This window comes from Maylandia zebra, linkage group LG17, assembly GCF_041146795.1.
Source record: "Maylandia zebra isolate NMK-2024a linkage group LG17, Mzebra_GT3a, whole genome shotgun sequence".
Taxonomy (NCBI): Eukaryota; Metazoa; Chordata; class Actinopteri; order Cichliformes; family Cichlidae; genus Maylandia; species Maylandia zebra.
Window position 1 is genome coordinate 6249704 of NC_135183.1, and position 18647 is coordinate 6268350.

Below are 18647 nucleotides of genomic sequence, written 5' to 3' on the forward strand. Positions count from 1 at the left end.
CACCAGGGCGATGTGTTTGAATTTAAAAAAAAAAAAAAACACTGGCAGAAGCCGGAGAAACAAACCTAAACGCATGCATTCATTTCAGTGCGCATGCACGCTGCACTAGTAGGACAGCCTATGTGTTTATGTGTATCTGTGATAAAAACCCCACTCTGGAGTCTTTCATCTCCTCACTGGCAGCTTCACTCTCACACAGCCCTAATGAATGGATGGAGAGAAAGAGCAAAGAAGCAGAGGGAGAAAGAGAGCACGCGATGTGAAAGGAAGATAGAAGCCACTGAGGGGTGCGTAAAAAGAAAGACTTACGAGCTTACGAGCATTCAAGATAAAAATAACCCAAGAGCCAGGAAGAGAGAGAAAAATATTGTGCTCTTTTCATCAGACCTTTCTCCATCCATTTGTGTATGCATGTGTGTTTATCTGTGTGTGTCTGCATGGTATTAAAGCTCAGAGGGAGGATGAGGGAGGGAAGGAGGATCATGTTTTCAATGTTGATAAAGAAGGCAGATGAGTGCAAGCCCATGCATAGTGTACACCGACGCATATACAGAAGATACAGGTTAACCATAAATCTACGGGCAGATAAAAAATAGAGATGTGCAGGTTATCTAGACAGCCTCTATCTTTACACAGTAAACAAACAAACGGCAAGACGCTCAGATAAAGACGCATCAGGACCGGACTGAAGAGACAGGCTAAATATTACCCATCTGCTCGTTCCTGGTGGCAAATTGGGTTCATTATTCAGGCTAGTTACTTCTCTCCATACTAAACCACAGTTGGCACGCGTGTCCCAGTTGAAATGGTTAGGGCTAAATCTGGGGCTCTGGGTTGTGGCCAAAGTGCTGCACTGCAATGAGAGATTTGAAGAGGCTTAGTCAGCTGCAGACAATGCACAGTGCTCGCATCATGACACAGAAAAACAAAGCGTCAGTGGGTCACTCTTGGTTTCCTTTTGTGCCATGATGCAGGCTGGAAAAGCATGTGTCAACTATAGCAGTCTACTGGGAAACTGCATGGCCACACAAACTGCGATGATAGTAGTAGCATCTGTTCTATAACTGTAATGTTTTTTCCAGTTTTGATGCTAATATGTCAAATGTATAATGCAAGTCTATCTAGAGATATGTCTAATTATATCTTTGGTTTAAAATCTGTGCTGTTTTGTAAAATAATTGTTGATTTCCAGCCTTAATTATGTATGAGGGAAGGTTATTGTTAAATTAATTTTTCAAACTCTAAAAGCATTTTGCCTTTTTAACCTCACAGTGATTTTTCTTTTAGTCCCAAAGTGCTGGAGTAGGTGCCAACGCAACGCTGTGTCCGTCACATCCAAAAATCTCCATATGGCACTGCAAAACCAGCCTAATGAGTAAAACCATGCTTAGCTCTCTGAAGATGTACTTAGAAATGTTGTTGTATTTAATCATAAATGTAAGTCACAGTGATACTTTGACTTGCTTGTAAAGGACCATGACAGAATATTAGGACCACATAAAAAAAAGAGATTAAAGGCAAAGTAGAAGTTTGACTTTTTTCACAAGATTTTACTCTCAAACGAACATTAATAAAACTCAAATCCTTCTAATATTTTTTTCTAACACTCTTTATTACAAAATTAAAAGTTAGTAGGAAGAATATATTAATAACGCGGGGAACAGGAATATGGACATTGCGCTTTATCATTGTGCAATAAAAATAAAAGCAAACTGCATCCAGGACAGAAACAGCTGCATACTACTTAAACTACTAACAAAACTTCAGCAAGAATCTGCACAGACAACATGCTAACACAAAGCGAGCCAAGAACCCCAAATTACATAAAAGCTGAGTGTAAGCAGACCCCAGCCCAGCAGCCAGAACCAGAACTTCAGTGATGAGCAGTCAGGCTCACAGCCTCCATCTCTACCTGTTCACGGTTTTTATATAGAATCACTATGGCATTCACGTTTATAGCATTTGGGCTTTACTCATTGTACTGAGAAAAGAGAAAGTAATGTAACAAGTAGAGAGAGAGAAATTAAGTAAGGTACTGCATTAATTTTGAGAAAAGTAACAAGTAACATGTAATACATTACTATTCTAACAACCCCAATACTGGTGTTGAGTAAATGGTGCTTAGAGAAACATACATTTGGCTAACTGTGGCAAATAGTAGACACAAAGTCTAACAGTAGTAATGCAACATAATTGTAGCAACTTGAAATGCTAATATAAAAAAAAAATTAAATATCAGATGCTCACTGCATATATTTGTGAAGCGCATAACGATGTGCAGGACAACTGCAAATTCTCCATGCCTCTCTCTGGACAAGTACACTACAGGTTGTCAGTCTGCACCCTGCTCATGAAAGTCTGAAACATTTATTCCATTTTATGGTTACACTAATTCACACTGACAGCTGGCCAAGCTGCTTAATTTGAACAGGAAGGTCTTCTCCATCCATTCCAAATATGCGGTGCAACCAGTGATCATAGTGGCGAGGAAACCAATTTACTCTGAGGTTTGGTCCCGGGCTCGGATGAGAGTTTCATTAATGTCACAGAGGAAATACGACAGTGGAGTGACGAAAGGCACATCATCGAGTAGTATGCTGGTGAGACCTGAACCCTCATTAAAGAAGTCAAATATATCAAAGATGCAGATTCTCCTCTCCCTCTCCCTCCTCTTTTCAACCGTCACTGGCGCCTTCTCATCTGCTTCCTCTGTCTATCCCCAGTCTGTCTTTTGGCCTGCTTCCCTTCCTTTATCTCTCTGATCTGATTTGCTGGATAAAAATGGGAAAAAAATGAGCTACCTCAGTGTTTCAGGAAACATGGCTGACTGATGGAAATATCTGATTTGGAGGCATACATACAGGCAGTCAGAGATACGGGGAAACATGGCCTCTGGAATGCAGTAATGACAATCTCTCTCACTCTTTTTTTTTTACCCATTCATTCCTTTAACATCTCTCCACCCAGCTTCTTCCAGCTGACATGGGAGGAGAGCTGAAAGACGGATTTTGTCTCCCACGTCTCATCACCTCTTCCTCATCCTATTCACTCTATGCTTTCTATTTTTCTCCACCATTCCTCTACTTTCTTGCTCTTTCCTCCCCTCATTGTTTCTGCATCTTCAACAGGAGCACCATATCATACATCATACGTCTGCCCCCCCCGTCTCCTTTCTCATTATGTCCGTTTTTCACATGCTGCTTACAGTAAACACTCGGCAGGAACCTATCTGTCAAGCAAAATGCTTTCTAGCAGCAGGATGAAAGGCGTGCGGCGCTGATTTGAAATCAGGGGCTATCTGTTATCTGATTGGCTATGCTGTCTGTGTGGATTTTAGTTACCGGGGAGAACAGGGAGATAATGGCACCGTGTCAGCAACTTCTGGCATTCCGCAGGCCGTAAGAAAATGGAAAACGACAGCTAGTCAAACTTTTGAATGTTTATAGAGAGTTTTGGGGGATTTGGTGAAGTGAAATTGGAATTTCAGTTTCTATTTCTTTGTTTTTTACCAAGACACTGGAAAATGAATGCTTACAGTTTCAGTGAGCATCACATTGTGAGATGTCAGGAAAATTTGAATTTATACTGTACAGATCTATGGAGATTATGTGATCCGTACAAACTTTTTGGTGTGACTTTGTGGCTGAATCTTTGTTGTTCCTGTACAGTTAAACCACAGTGACGGCCATCATTTGTTCATAATCACAGCTAATGTTCACACACAGCTCATCAGAGAGCTGTCTGTGAACTTTAGATCTTCATATCTTTCTAACTGCAGTTGGCCCGGTTTGTGCCTGAGCATCCACGGCTACGAGTGCGCCAACGCGCTCTTGCAGATCACTATTTTTGTCTTGCAGCTTAATAAAATAATTTCCCTTTCGAATAGTGAATTAAAGCTGTAATTATTTGTTGCTGGCAACCTATTTGCTTTCATGAAGAGCTGTTTAACTAACCCCTAATTTTAGCCTGTCCTTAATCCCTTTATCCTTTGATTTTGTTTGCTGCCAAAACATTTTTTAAAGGATGTCATTTGGATTCAATCTCTACTGCTAAGTATATTTGGAGGAGCTGGCTTTAAAAATGAAAAGTGGCTTCAAACACTTGGCCCTGAGTGACAGTCAGAAAAGGCCCTTGCGGATGCAGTCCTGCTGATTAGAGTTATTCATGGCGGGTGTGCCTGTTCAAGTGCTGCAATCTTGCCTGATTGTGTCACAGTGACACCTGTGCCTTCCCCGCTCCCCCTCGCCACACACTGCTGACTTGCTTTTTGAAGTCTGTGCTGAGGTTCCACATATCAGGGGCATTAGTTGAATTTGGGGATACTGAGGGCAGTAAATGATACTCCAGCCGCGTCCTTTAAATTTCCCCTCTTTTTCCACAGTGCTTGGAAAGGGAGTGCTTCATCAGAAGCAGATCTATACATTTGTGAAAGGCAAACATCGAGCGGCAGCTTAAGAATTCCCAGCACAGTTTTCTACACATATCTGATAAGCCTAATGTTACTACAGCAGCAGGTTTCCTTTGATCTAAAGCTTCGATTTCCCTGCCTCTTACCTGTTGCCTGCCAGCTGTTGATGTTCTGCCTGCCAAGTCTGCTGTGTTTGTTAGCCTGATCCTGCCGCCTGTCACCGAATCAAAGTGTTACTCACTATGAACTGCCACTATTTCTGAGCTAATGTGACAGGCTATTCGACCTGTGTATACATGAAGCCATGTTTGCCTCTAACACACATTTTTTTCCATTGATTGATCGCGTATATGGAAATTTTAAATGGTCTTTTTTTGCCATTTTTTATTTACTAAGTATTTTTTGTCGCCCCTGAGAGTTAAATTAAATTTTATAAGTTGTATGCAATCTTGATTTTCTCAAAATTCAGTGGGAATACAGGGGGAGCTCTTGTATTGTGGCTAAAATGATGCTATCCATGACTAGCAGACACATTTTGCCCTAATATGACGTTTTGGCATGTACGCGTGAGCCAGATGTGTCCCAAAAACCACGAGCCAGACTTGACCTGGGTCATGGAAGGTGTGCCTAAATGTGACAAAACACCTGACAGCTGGTCTATAACAGGTGAACCTGTGGTCAAGCCCCAGAAGCTGGATTACTTTGAGTCAACACAGTCAATCAAGGTCAAATGTGGCCACTAGAAAAACTTCAGACGTGGGGACACATTTGGCCCAAACATTCAATGCTATGTGAGAAGAGAACGCTGAGTAAACACTTTTTGAACAAAAGTATCCGCTTGTTTTGTGACTGGGGGAAATAAGTGTTTTAGCAGTTCTGGCAAAATGCTGATAGGAGCTGAAACGCACAAACGCACACTCAAAGGTGGGGGAGATGGCCAAGGTTGAGGCTCATTAAATCCCACTCATGCAGCAGCTCCAATGAGGACAAACACCCTGCAAAACCGACAAACTCACACGAGAAATTTTCTGACCGCAATGAACGCACACAAACACACCTCTAACATCTCATGGCTTATGCATGCGTGTGTGTAAATTAACACTACATACATCAGCAGTGTGATTTCACACGTTCATACACAACCATAAACTCACATACAGTGCATGCAGCACCAAAGCATTCATCTGTTGATCTGCATTCCAAAGTTTCATGTAACTTATTATGGGATGTGAAGGTGGGAAGAACATCAAACAACTGTTCTGAACACACACACACACACACACACACACACACACACACACACACACACACACACACACACACACACACACACACACGTTGGATTCTTTTACACAGAAAAACTCTTCAATCTCACCTGCTACCCATCATCTCACTTCTTCTTTATCCCATCTTTGTTTCATCTATGCCTTTCATCTTTACTCCTATAACCTCAAACGTGTCAGTTTTTAACGCCAGGGGAAAGCGATATGTACATTAGACACAACATGAGGTGAGCCTGCATCTGTAATCTGTACGTGTGTGCCAGTGTGTGGGGCATAGCTAGAACAAGAAGATGGAGAACAGAGAGGGTGGAAAAGGCATAAGGACAATTTTCTCTTTGGCTTGCAGACAAGAGGCATAAAATTTTCATTAGAAAAATGAGTCGTTAGATAGAGAAAGCATGTGTTGTGGTTGTCCTGAGAGTAGTGTTGGGGATTTCGAGCACAAGACAGACATAAAAACCATCGCTCGGTTCTCAAAGGTTCACAGAAGCGTACTCTCAAACACTTGGAGGCGTTGCACGTTCACATTCAGAAACTTCTGTGACAAAACAAAGAAAAACTGACTTAAAAGCCCACACACCTGCAGGCATGGTGGAAGACACAAGCAGCAGGAGAACACAAATGCAGATAACCTTTAAATGAATGGAATCTATATATAATGTGTAACAAAGAGGGAGATATCTTAGATGTGGATCTATTCATCAAACGCATACTCTGAGAAATAACAAGAAGACTGACATGTCTCTGACATCTGCAGTGCCACGCTGCTGCTGCTGCTGCTGCTGTTTCTTGCCAACAGGAAGCATGGGTCTGCTGCCACTGCAGTTATGCAAATGGAAGATACCAGTTGTGCCTGGTTTAAAGTGCCTGCAACAGTGGTGTGTGTTTGAAAATTTGTTTTTTCTCCAGGATCTCTTTTTTTTTTCTCCCCAAATAACTGTCCATAATCCAAAGATACTGAGCTTGAAAAGTAGCTAACCATGAACACAGTGACTGTAGCTCAGGAGGTAGAACAGGTCATCTACTAATTGGGAAGCTGGTGGTTGAATCCCTGGCTGCTCCAGTCTGAATGCCAAATATCCCTGGGCAAGATGCTAACCTCAAGTTGCTCTCCGATGAATCCATTGGAGTGTGGCTGGGTGTGAATGTTACACAGAAAGCACTTAAGCATAGAAAAAATAGCTTGTATGAATGGGTGAATGAGGCATGTTGTATAAAGCACTTTGAGCGATTGGGTAGAATGTGCAATATGTAAGAACCAGCCAACAGTTAACTTTGCAATCTTCTAAGGAAAAATTAAACTCTGATACTCTTCCACATATTCAAATCATGTGCAGTTGTGGTTAGAAGTTTCCGTACACTCATCAGGGTTTAATCGGCTATTTATAAAAAAAAAATACAGAGTCCAGGATCATCGGTTTAAACAACTGTATGTGTGCCAAGGTCTGGAAGAAGATCCAAATTGTCACTGTCAGATGAGAGGAAACTGGTTAGGCTGTTTAGAAACAGAAACATTGAGCTACTTAGCCACAATGGCATGTTCAGAGATGGAAGGTTAGCCATTCAAACCTAAGAACCAGTTGGTACCAACTGTACCAACGGTCAAGCAGTTTTGCTGTTAGGTGTGCTGGTACATTGTACAAAGTGGATGGAATAATGAAGGATGGGGACTACCTACAAAATCTTCAACTTCACCTGAACACAACAGCTAGATGGTTGAAATTAGGCGTTTCTGGTGTGTGACAATGATCCCAAACACAACTCAAAATTGGTTTTGGACAAAGTTTTTGGAATGGCCTTACCGAGGCCCCATTCTCAACCTTTCTTGAAAATTTGTGGACTACGCATAAAAGCTAGGAAGATGTCAGAAAACCAACGAATTTAAATGCAACCTACCAATTCAAATATTTGCCAAATATCCAGACAGAATTATAACTTGCTAAGGTAACCAGATATTAGTCAGGCTGTATATATATATATATACTTTTGATCCCGTGGGGATGTATGCTGTACAGTTATTCCACCTTGTAAAAAGAATGGTTCAAAGATATCATTAAAAGCCAAGAATTACCATCAAATTTATGCCCATGATGAGTGCATGTAAACTTTTGACCACAACCGTATCCTTCCATATACTCTTCTACTGCATAGCTGTGGTTTGCCCATAATCCCTCATCATCATTCATGCTGTCAGCAAGAGCAGTAGGAGTCAATGTAATTCAGTTAGCAAGCTCACATGGAACAAACTTGTGGATGCAGAGTATACAGACAGCTGATAATTGAAGTCTAAACACCGGTCGCATCACTCAATGTAAGCATACATTAAGTGCAGCACAGTGAAGGCTGTGAAGTGACGGCAATGAACTTCTATTTGAGGAAAACATATAATCACAGCCTTCAGGTGGCTGATTGGGTGGGACTGAGATCCATGACATGCTCGAAAGGTTCAGAGCAAGCTTTAAATATACGGTACTTGCTTGTAAGCATTGCCCATACACAGGTAAATGCAACTGCTTTTATACAAATCAAAGGAAAAGGTTTGTATAAAAGGCATTTATATAAAACATGCAAATGCCAGTAATGCCACACACTTTCATGCCCCTTTTACACATCTGGCCAATTACAGGTTAATGTGGTGGCATCAGTAATTGCAAACTGAGTGGTAAAGCAGTGCATGCGCTGCACAGACAGCTTCACTAGAGCACTGTACTGCAAATTATGCAATGCAATCAAAGGCCAATTCATGTTTCAGAGAGTAGAGTGTGTCACGTGATAATAGCAGCTGAACTTCAGTGGATGGAAAGCTTTGCTCTATCTCAGTGTCTACTGTGCACACCAAAAACACAATCCTCCCAAGAACTTCACAGTGCATCCACACATCTTATAAGTAAATATTCTGAACAACAAAACATTATTCCTTGATTAGAACACACATGAGCATAAAGTCAAGCATACACAAAACCTTGGCCTTTCACAGGGAGTGGTTACTTCTAACAACACTCCAACAGGAAGTTCCTGCCTCCTGCATCCAGCCAATTAAAACACAGTATTTGGCAATGAAATTTCCATTAAGGAAGTCCCACGTTCCCTTCAGCAGTCTTGACTCCACTCACGACAGACTCTGTTTTTTCCTGCCTGTCAATGCCAGGAATCCATTAAGAATCAGTGGTGGGGATACTTAAGGGAGGGAACAATGTAAGGATGGACAAAGCCATTGTTGGTCCTTGAGAAATGTCCTGCTGGTTTGAACCTTGAATCTTTACCTGAAAATCCATCTGTATGTTTTTTCACTTTTTATCACAAGGTAAGTACATCATCAACGTCTGAGGGGGTGAATCTAAAATGCAAGTGCCTAAGTTTGATAATCGCTTTAAGCATTTACTTATAATATGATCACATTATAAGGTATTTTGTTTAGAAAGCTCTTATTGCTGCCAGCTGTGTTGTAATGACTTGAAAACTTCTGTTTCCTTTCTGATAACATTAGAAACCTTATCCCCGGACTTGTTCGCAGTCCGTACTAGCAAATACAGCACAATTAAAAATATGGGTAAGTATTTGGTGAGGTGGGTGGAGGACAGCGGTGCCGTGAAACGCTTTGAATGTGTCGTCTTGCTGAAAAATGAAAACCAGGGCCAGTGTCCCCCACTCACCCCGAAAACCAAAGAACAAGAACAAGCCTTGCTGTATTGTTCCTCTGATCTCCACAGTCCCACTCAGCAAAGAACTGCAGCCCACCTCAGTGACCCCTGTCCAGCTAAACTCACCCACTCAGGCATCCACCATGGAAACTCTACAAAAACACACACACCATTGTGAAGCTCAGTAACAATACTCGCATAACCCATTGTTTTTCCAGGACTGGACTAATTCCTGTTGCCATATATCTATGAAAAGATTATATTACAAAAAAAAGATCATCTTAGGAATAATGTTATTTAAATTTTAACAACAGCTTGAAACACTTTCAGATCTCAGTTTGAAACTGACATCACCATGACACAGATATAAAAGAAGAAACAGAGAAAGGAATCAAACAAGGAAAGTTAAAAGCAGGCTCTTTAACACAGCTACTGTCACAACATGCATAGGAAGGGGTGGTCAGGTATGACTGTCAGCACAAAAGAAAGCAAAGCATAAACGTTAGATGTCTGATGAATCACCAGCTTTCTGCAAAGCACTGAATCTGTTGCAGATTGCCTTGATCACCAAAAAGAGGCTCTTCAATGTGTGGAGGGAGTTGCACTGGAAATACAAATACCAGACTTTAATCGCTAATAATCTGCATCTGCACAATATCCCAGCAAAGCATAAAACAGCTAATGGTGGATTTATCCAGGGATGTGATACTCTGTGATGGAGTGATGGTGACCAATGAGTCGCGCCTGTAAACAGACGTTGATACGAATAACACTGATCTGAACGGCTTCAATTAGTTTACCAAAAGACCCACACTGATAGAGCAAATTGTTTCAGTCTGTAGTTAGACTGCTCACAGATCTACACCAGCAAACATGCCTTTAAGCACAAAACGTGCTTTCAGGGCAAAGAAAGAAATCTGCCTACCTTGGCGCTGACTTCATGGCTGGCTTGTGTCCAAAAATGGTCTGGATCCACCTCAGCCAATTCGTGAACGTCTGCGGCCAAAGTGCTGACTTCTACAAAAGTCTCCATTTTCAAAGTTGATAAAGTTGCACATTTTTCATTTTATTTGTACTTTCAAATCCTTTTTTTTCTCTTTTCTTTTTTTTTTTATGGGCACGTCTGAATTTTTAATGCATTTGTTCTTAATCTGTTCACAGCAGCACTCCAGATGAACTCTGCTACTAAAGGCAGCTGAAGTGCTAACTCATCTAAACTTTTGCAAAGAGTTATTGTTTTGTAAAATAGTGCAGTCTGTGCACAGCTGTGGTTTGCAGATCAGAAATGCTGAGGGCACAGAGTATACACACACCTCTGGCCCTTTGTGAACTTTACCTTCTGCTGACTCTGATAGCAGGGAATACACCTCCAGCGTCAGGATATCAACACGCTGCGAGAGAGCGCTCAGAAAGCGTGGCACAGCTGAGGAACAGTATGTCAACAGAGAATGAGATTAGTAGTGCTGTCCCTGGGTGTTCATTCAGCTGGTGCATGTGTGTGTGCGTTCTAACTCTTAGTGCTTGTGTACTGTATCAGTGTGTATTCTCAGCAAGGGGTTTTTGGCTTCTTTGACTGCTTAGGAGTCCCTCTCCCTCCCACAGCAGTGCTAAGAAGCCCTAAAGCTCCTTACCCACAACTCTGCCACTTGTTTGATGAAAGCACATCTTTTTTAAACACTTTGAATACTGTGGACATAAAAAAATCAACTTTGTGCCCCCCTGCATTGGCTTAACCTCAAACACGCATAAAAGGAAGTGTTTTTGACAGCTCACACAAACTCAACTGATTCTTTTTGTTTTTGTTCCTGGCTCTGTTTTGTCTTTGCATTGCATTGTTTGCTACAGTATGAAATTAGACACCCTTATCCTTTTAAGCAATCAACTTGATGCACACATTTGTACACAAACACGCACACGCTGTGTGGGCCAACAAAGACATTTATGGGTTTGGTGAAGTCTTCGGAAAAGTCAATGGAACACAAGGCGGGTCTGGGCCCACGCTGGAGAGTCGGCCCAGTGGCAGAATGGCTGCTGTGTTGCCTGGGATTACTCCTTATCCCCTACCCAACCCTGTTGCTGGTCACTGGTCAGTTTTTTGTTTCCTGTTCTCATGCTGTCCTCCTATAGCCCAGCATGAGTAGAGGCCTCTTTTTTTCCTCTTGTACTTTCCCATTGTAGTGTACATTTCAGTGTTTTTTCTGTAATGCTACCGTTCTCTGACTTGTATCCTCATGTGATGTCTGTGTTGTGTGTGTATGGTCGGGGGGCGGGTTCATTCCACTGCAGGGCAACCTGCCACTGCATGTGGCAAATAAAATTTGAACTTGAACTTGGATGTGAAATTCTGGAGAACATAAACCACATGGGAGCACCGGGCACACAGCCAGGGCACAGACTGGTATCTACTGGCACCCGCTAACTTCACGCACACTCCACTCCCACCATGCACATTACTGCCCATTCAGCTCCACAGGCGCTGCTCTACACACACCAGACCCGCACACACATCACTGCGATGACGCTGTGAGGGATTCGTGTCGTGTGCTGTGTGAAGTATTTTGAGCTGCTTCTTTGTTTGGAAGCTATCTTCAGAATAATAAACTGAAATAATTATCATCACGACCATCACGTACACAGACCCAGACAACACGACAGGGTTGCTGAGGAAAGAAAAGCATAGCATGATTTTGTTCACGGTTCCATGTGTTTGCTCTGCATAAGAGCAGCAATGCTAAATGCTCACTGAAGTGGCTACACATTCTGGGTGGGCTCAGGGTCTCTCTGTGTGTGTGTGTGTGTGTGTGTGTGTGTGTGTGTGTGTGTGTGTGTGTGTGTGTGTGTGTGTGTGTGTGTGTGTGTGTGTGTGTGTGTGTGTGTGCTTTAGTGCTTCAATAGACTTTCCATCAGATTAAGCTGCTGAGGCCTTCCTTTACAGTTCTACCTACGGCTTGGTCTCTAATGCGTCTGGTTTCCACTGTAAGACCAAACTTGGCCAGTTTACCCTTCAAGCTGTTTTTAGTTCACCCCAGAAAATGTAAATGTACGACCCCAATTCCAAAAAGTTTGAGATGCTGTGCAACGTGTAAATAAAAACAGAGTGTACAGATTTTGAGATCTCCTGGAACCATATTTTATCCACAGTAGAACACAGAAAACATATCAAATGTTTAAACGGATACATTTTGCTTTTATATGAAAAATATTATCTTGTTTGGTATTTGATGGCAGTGACACGTCTCAAAAAAGTTGAAAAGGTGGTGAGAAAAGACCGGCAAATGAAGTAGACCTAAGCTAGAGGAACATTTTGCAGCTAACTGAGTTAATACCCTTCATATTCATGAAGCAGATGTGAGGAAGCAGTTAAGAGTCTGAATGCTCGAAAAGCTCCTGGCCCAGACGGTGTGTCTCCTGCCACCCTCAGACACTGTGCAAACGAGCTGGCCCCAGTGTTTTCTGGCATTTTCAATTCCTCACGGCAGGAATTGCCTGCTTCAAGTCCTCTACCATAATCCCTGTCCCCAAGAAACCAAGGATCACTGGATTAAATGACTACAGACCCGTGGCTCTGACATCTGTGGTCATGAAGTCATTTGAGCGCCTGGTTCTCTCCTACCTCAAGACTCTCACGGCCCCCCTCCTGGACCCCCTGCAGTTTGCATACAGAGCCAACAGGTCTGTAGACGATGCTATCAACATGGCTCTACACTTCAACCTGCAGCATCTGGACTCCCCAGGAACCTACGCCAAGATCCTGTTTGTGGACTTCAGCTCTGCCTTCAACACCATCCTTCTAGACCATCTCCAAGGCAAGCTTTCCCAGATGAATGTGCCTGATCCCATCTGCCGGTGGATCACTGACTTCCTGACGGACAGGAAGCAGCATGTGAGGCTGGGAAAGAATGTCTCGGACTCCCGGACCATCAGCACCGGCTCCCCTCAGGGCTGTGTTCTTTCTCCTCTGCTCTTCTCCCTGTACACCAACTGCTGCACCTCCACCCACCAGTCTGTCAAGCTAATCAAGTTTGCAGATGACACCACCGTTATTGGACTCATCTCGGACGGGGACGAGTCTGCCTACAGGAGGGAGGTTGAATGTCTGGTGTCCTGGTGCAGCCACAACAACCTGGTGCTGAATGCCCAGAAGACAGTGGAGATTGTTGTGGACTTCAGGAAGCACACAGCCCCACTCCCCCCCATCATCCTGACTGACACCCTCATCACCTCTGTGGACTCATTCCGCTTCCTGGGTACCACCATCACCCAGGACCTGAAGTGGGAGCCCACCATCACCTCCGTCATCAAGAAAGCCCAGCAGAGGATGTACTTCCTGAGGCAGCTGAAGAAATTCAACCTGCCAACACGGACGATGATGCAGTTCTACACTGCAATCATCGAGTCCATCCTCACCTCCTCCATCACCGTGGGGATGTCCCTGATAGTGGCTCCAGCCGCTATCAGGGACAAACAGGGACAAACAGAGACTGCAGCGTGTTGTGCGCACTGCTGAGAAGGTGATTGGCTGCAGACTCCCATCTCTGCAGGACCTGTACACCTCCAGGACACTGGGGCGTGCAGCTCAGATCACAGCTGACCCTTCTCCCCCTGGACACAATCTGTATTTTTATGTTTATTTAAGCGTTATCTGATAGTATGTTTTGCACTAAGTACCGCAGCAATTTCCTAATGTTGTAAACCTGCTCAACATTTGGCAATAAAACCCTTTCTGATTCTGATTCTAAACTGGCAACAGGTCAGTAATATGATTGGATATAAAATGAGGCAGCGTGTATCAGAAGCAAAGATGGACAGAGACTCATCAATCTTCACATTACGAAACAATTTCAGAATCATGTTTATCAATGTAAGCATGATTCTCATCATCTAGGGTACATAATATGAATATCTTCATAAAGGCCAAGGCTGAAAATCAATACTGGATGCCTGTGATCTTCGGGCCTTCGGGTGACACAGCATTAAACACGGGCATGATTCTGTGATCATGCAAACACAGTTTATGGTGCCATTCACACATGCAGGCTAAACCTCTGTCATGCAAAGAAGTAGAAGTCACAAGTGGCCGGAAAGGTCACAGTCTCCTCTGGACCAAAGGTCATTTAACATGGACTGTGAAAAAGTAGAAAACTGCTCTGTGGCCAGATGAATCAAAATGTGAAATTCTTTTTGGAAAACATGGGCACCATCAGTGCTGAAGGTTACATGAAAATGTGAGGTTTAAGATCAACACATGCTCCCATCCTGATGTTGTCAGTTTCAGGGAAGGTTTTGTATATTTATATTAAACAGCAGCACAGACATTTACAAACTGCTGTTAAAAAAATAGATGCTACAGAGGCAAAAATGGCTCAGAGTTTATGAGTTTTGCAGATTATTGCATTTTGTTTATATTTACATTTTACACAGCTTCACAACAGCCTCATAGGGAAACTCTGGCAATCATCAAAGCCAGCAGGATTCTTCCTCAGGGTACCATAGATGTCTGTCTGAGTTTTCATGGGAATCCAACAAATAGCTGTTGAAGAATTTCAGCAGACACTCCCAATCAAAGAACCACGCTGCTATGATCCGACTGCGGGTTATAGATATCAACAAAACATGTTCTGTGTGCTGTTAGTATTTGTTTTGTTTATGTTAAATATGCATGCTTTTATTTTACGTCTTAGATATTCAACATTTGGATTTTTTTTAATGTTATTTAGCAGTCTCTCGGCTAGCTTGAAAACACTACAAACCCCTCTGTGTGGAGAAAGTTCTGTTAGACTTGAGATGACAAAACTGCTTCCAGCTGTACTAGAAAGCCTTAAAAATGAATGACGACTGAGCTTAAAAAGGCAGTTCTGCTTGCTTTCATTTCCTGAAAAGTTGGCATTTCACAGATACACGGTTCCATCAGACAGTGTCAATTTGCAAATCGCACATCAAGGCATCGTTACACCGAATGACTCTTACAGCCACCAGCCTCTGAGCTGGTATGACTCACCTCTCTGAACCTCCAAGGAAATCACACTGACACACACAAACACAAACACAGAACACGCACACATACACACGCAAGGACTAAATGCAGGTCAGCTGTATCTCTGAGGACAATGTGTGTTATGTGCTAACAACGGCGTGCCCTTTCACCTGAGCGACGGAGTAGAAATCCAAAAGTCAGTAAATGCAGCATATAGCACACACATACACACACAAAGTGGTACCCTGCAAACATGCCCCGCGAAATAGGAACTTTTTGCCTTTTTAATGTTGTGTAGCTGCGGTTAGCCATCCAACCATGGCCAATGGTCTGTGGCAGGCAAGCAGAGCAGTGACCAAGACTGTGAATACAAGCAGACCATAAGAGAGCAGAGAGAGGGAGGGAGAGGGCAGGGAAGGGAAAAGCAAAGAGAGGCACACTGAATGCAGAGGCAACCAAGCAGAAGTTGCATATATGATCACTCCGAACAACAACCATCCTTCGCTTTTACTCCTTCTGACCGGCCACTGACTAGTTACAGCACTTCACCACAGCGTGCTTATATTGTAACCCCACACATATGTGCACATGTCAGGCTCCAGCTGAAAGAGGTTAGCTGGAGCAGCAGTGAGTTTTACTGATGCTTGTCCTTGCTAACAAAACACTTCAGAGGAAGAATCAGCAGGTAGGAGGAGTAATGATAAACAAAGAGATATCATTTGTTAGCACAGATGTATGTGCATGCCCGGACTGCTTCATCTGATTACAACACAGACACTAAGAGATCCATAAGCTCAGAGAGAAGCCCAGAATAAATATAATCAGTTGATCAAACACAACATGCTAAAAAAACGTGTTCTCAAGTTGCCAAGCACCGAACCTGGAAGACCAGGATGCACCAGGGGACAAATGCACGTGAAAAACAGTCAAACGGAGAGAAATCTATCTTTCCCTTACCTCAGCAGCTGCTTGTGAAATCCTTTGTGATGGAAAAAATGTAGTAGCGGGGAACAACAAATGTCAGTTTAAGAAGAACTGCTATCGAGCCCCACTTTTATGTCTTTGCAGGGTGGTGTATATTTTATATCTCTATCAGCCAAATGCAAAGTCTCGGGTCCGTTAGGAAGGTGCTCCGTCTGCCTCTGTGGGTTTGTGTAAATATATATATATATCCTTAGATGGCGATGAATAATGGTGAGTGAAAGCAGAGTACTACGCTAGGAGGCAGACAGACTGGCTGAAACAGGAGAGCAGTGAGAGTAGAGAGCAGACTGAGTAGGATGGAAGTTATTGCCTCCCAACATCAGAGCGGCTGGGCTGGATACACCCACCTCCTCGGCATACATCAAACGGGATTCGCTCAGATGCTCACAAGTATACACAGAGAGAGAGAGAGAGCAAGAGAGAGAGAGAGAGAGAGAGGGATCCTATGTGCAGCCTGAGATCTGATCAGATCTGATATATGCAAATATCCATCCATGCAGAGTTATGCACACATGCATACTTATAAAGGGTAGCTTTAACTTACTTTCACTGACACGCTTACACATTAAACTACTTTCTGTGTGAGAAATAAAGTGTTGATGTTAACAGTTATAGTCATAGTGTAGCAGATTTACATATCCATCCATTCTCTTCTGCTTATCCTTATAAAACCCTCTCAGACAGGATGCAAAACACGTGAAAAGTGAGAAGCGTAGCTGTTCACTTATGCTTGTGTTTTTGCTTTTTTCAGATCGCGCTCCAGTTTTTCTTTGTTCCAACTGCTCTAAGCTGAAAGAAAAGTCTCTGTTTTTCATTGCATTTCTGAGTACATGTGTGCACACAAGTGTAGCAGACTTGGACATGCTTCTCATTCTTGGAGTTCACCACTGCCTGTCGTTCAGCATGCTTTCATTTTCCTACCAGTGCTCAGTTCTTGAGAGAGAACCAGGCTGGAGGCTGGAGGAGGGGGGCTGTTTTGTCTCATGGGCTTTAAGCCCGCCACACCACCCACCTGTACCGCTCCAGCCACTAGAGCTTTGGGCCTCGTGGGACAAGGCCAACCTTGATAAAGGCCACTTGCATAATTCAAGCACCTCATTGCTCAAGTTCTTGTAAACTTGGTTCATAAACAGTACCTGAATGTGTCACATCCAGGTAAAAGAGAAGCTTTTTGTCCTTAGCATTGTTCCTCGAGTCATTTTTTTATGCCTTCTAAAAATGGAAAGTCTCTCCGGTGAGAGAGAGTATTGCCACCAACGTTTCACTGCACAGATCTCTCCAGTTATCGCATTCAGCGTCTGAAATACCGGAAATAAAGCCCTGCGTACATTTGACCCTTCAGCATACAGCAGCTTGACACGTGGGTGACCTGGCAATGCCCTCTTTATAAAATTCTGTTATAAGGAGGTGATGAGAGAAGGGAAACACACTAATCCTCCTGAATGTGAGTCTCCTGGTTAGGATTTAAATGGTGAGTGAGAGAGAAAGCATATCCAACACCTCCCCTCCCCGGCCCTCCTTCTGTAATCTAAAGAGATCACTAGCTGCTTGTTTGATCTGTAATGAAGTCACACCACAAGAGTGATTTAGGATAAACTGAACCCACTTTAAGTGAAGTGTGAGACTCTGGTAGGCTACAGTAAGTTAATTAAGAGGTTTGCTATTAAAGCTACCTCAGAGCTGGAGACTGAAGAGTATTTTGAGCCATCAGACTGAAGGATGGCGATGGCATCATCATCTACAGTCCCACAGGAAGTCTTAGCACCCCTAAAGTACTCCCATCCACTACTGCATCAGCATCCTCACAGCAACATCCCTCCACCATCAGCGTGAAAGCCACTGAGGTTTTCTGGAAGCTGAGGCACAGCAGCTCAGTGTCCATCGGTACGTTGCTGCTGACCAAGCAACCACTCTTCAGCAGCAGCAGCAGCTGTAACAACAGCAGCAGCAGCGGATCGTCCAGCCTTCATAGCGTCGTACTGACAAATGCCTGCACTGACTACGTGCATGGATGAAACGAAACACCATGTCTGTGCGGTTTTAAGGTGATGCGATCCTCTCTATATCGTAAAAAAAACAACCCAAAAAAAACACGCCAGCCAAAGCACTCCATAATACTGTAAAAGCAAAACAGTGCAACTGATACAAATAAGCTGTAAAGAAGATTAAACTAGACGCACTCGCGGCCCGGCTATTCGGGCAGATTTAGGTTTATCAATTAACGCTGCAAGCAGGGGAAACGTAAACAGTGTCTTACCGTCACAGTCGCGGAGGGATAGCCTCGGAGACTGTCAAACGATGAGATGCTCCGGTGAAGGAGGGAATGATACTGCTGGACAGATCGACCTCCGTTCGGC

The 18647-nt window shown here is 43.2% G+C and overlaps 1 protein-coding gene across 6 annotated transcripts in view; it reads right to left on the minus strand.

Annotated features, from left to right (window-relative positions):
- The window catches only part of kank4 (KN motif and ankyrin repeat domains 4), a 92550-nt gene extending 73903 nt beyond the window's left edge, over positions 1-18647 (minus strand). For 5 of the 6 annotated variants that reach the window (XM_076876108.1, XM_076876110.1, XM_076876107.1 and 2 more), the window contains exon 1: positions 16264-16558. The gene's annotated coding sequence lies outside the window, so the exon portion shown is untranslated. Of the gene's footprint in view, positions 1-16263; positions 16559-18547 lie in introns of those variants that run through there. The other variant, XM_076876106.1, reaches the window with a different exon arrangement.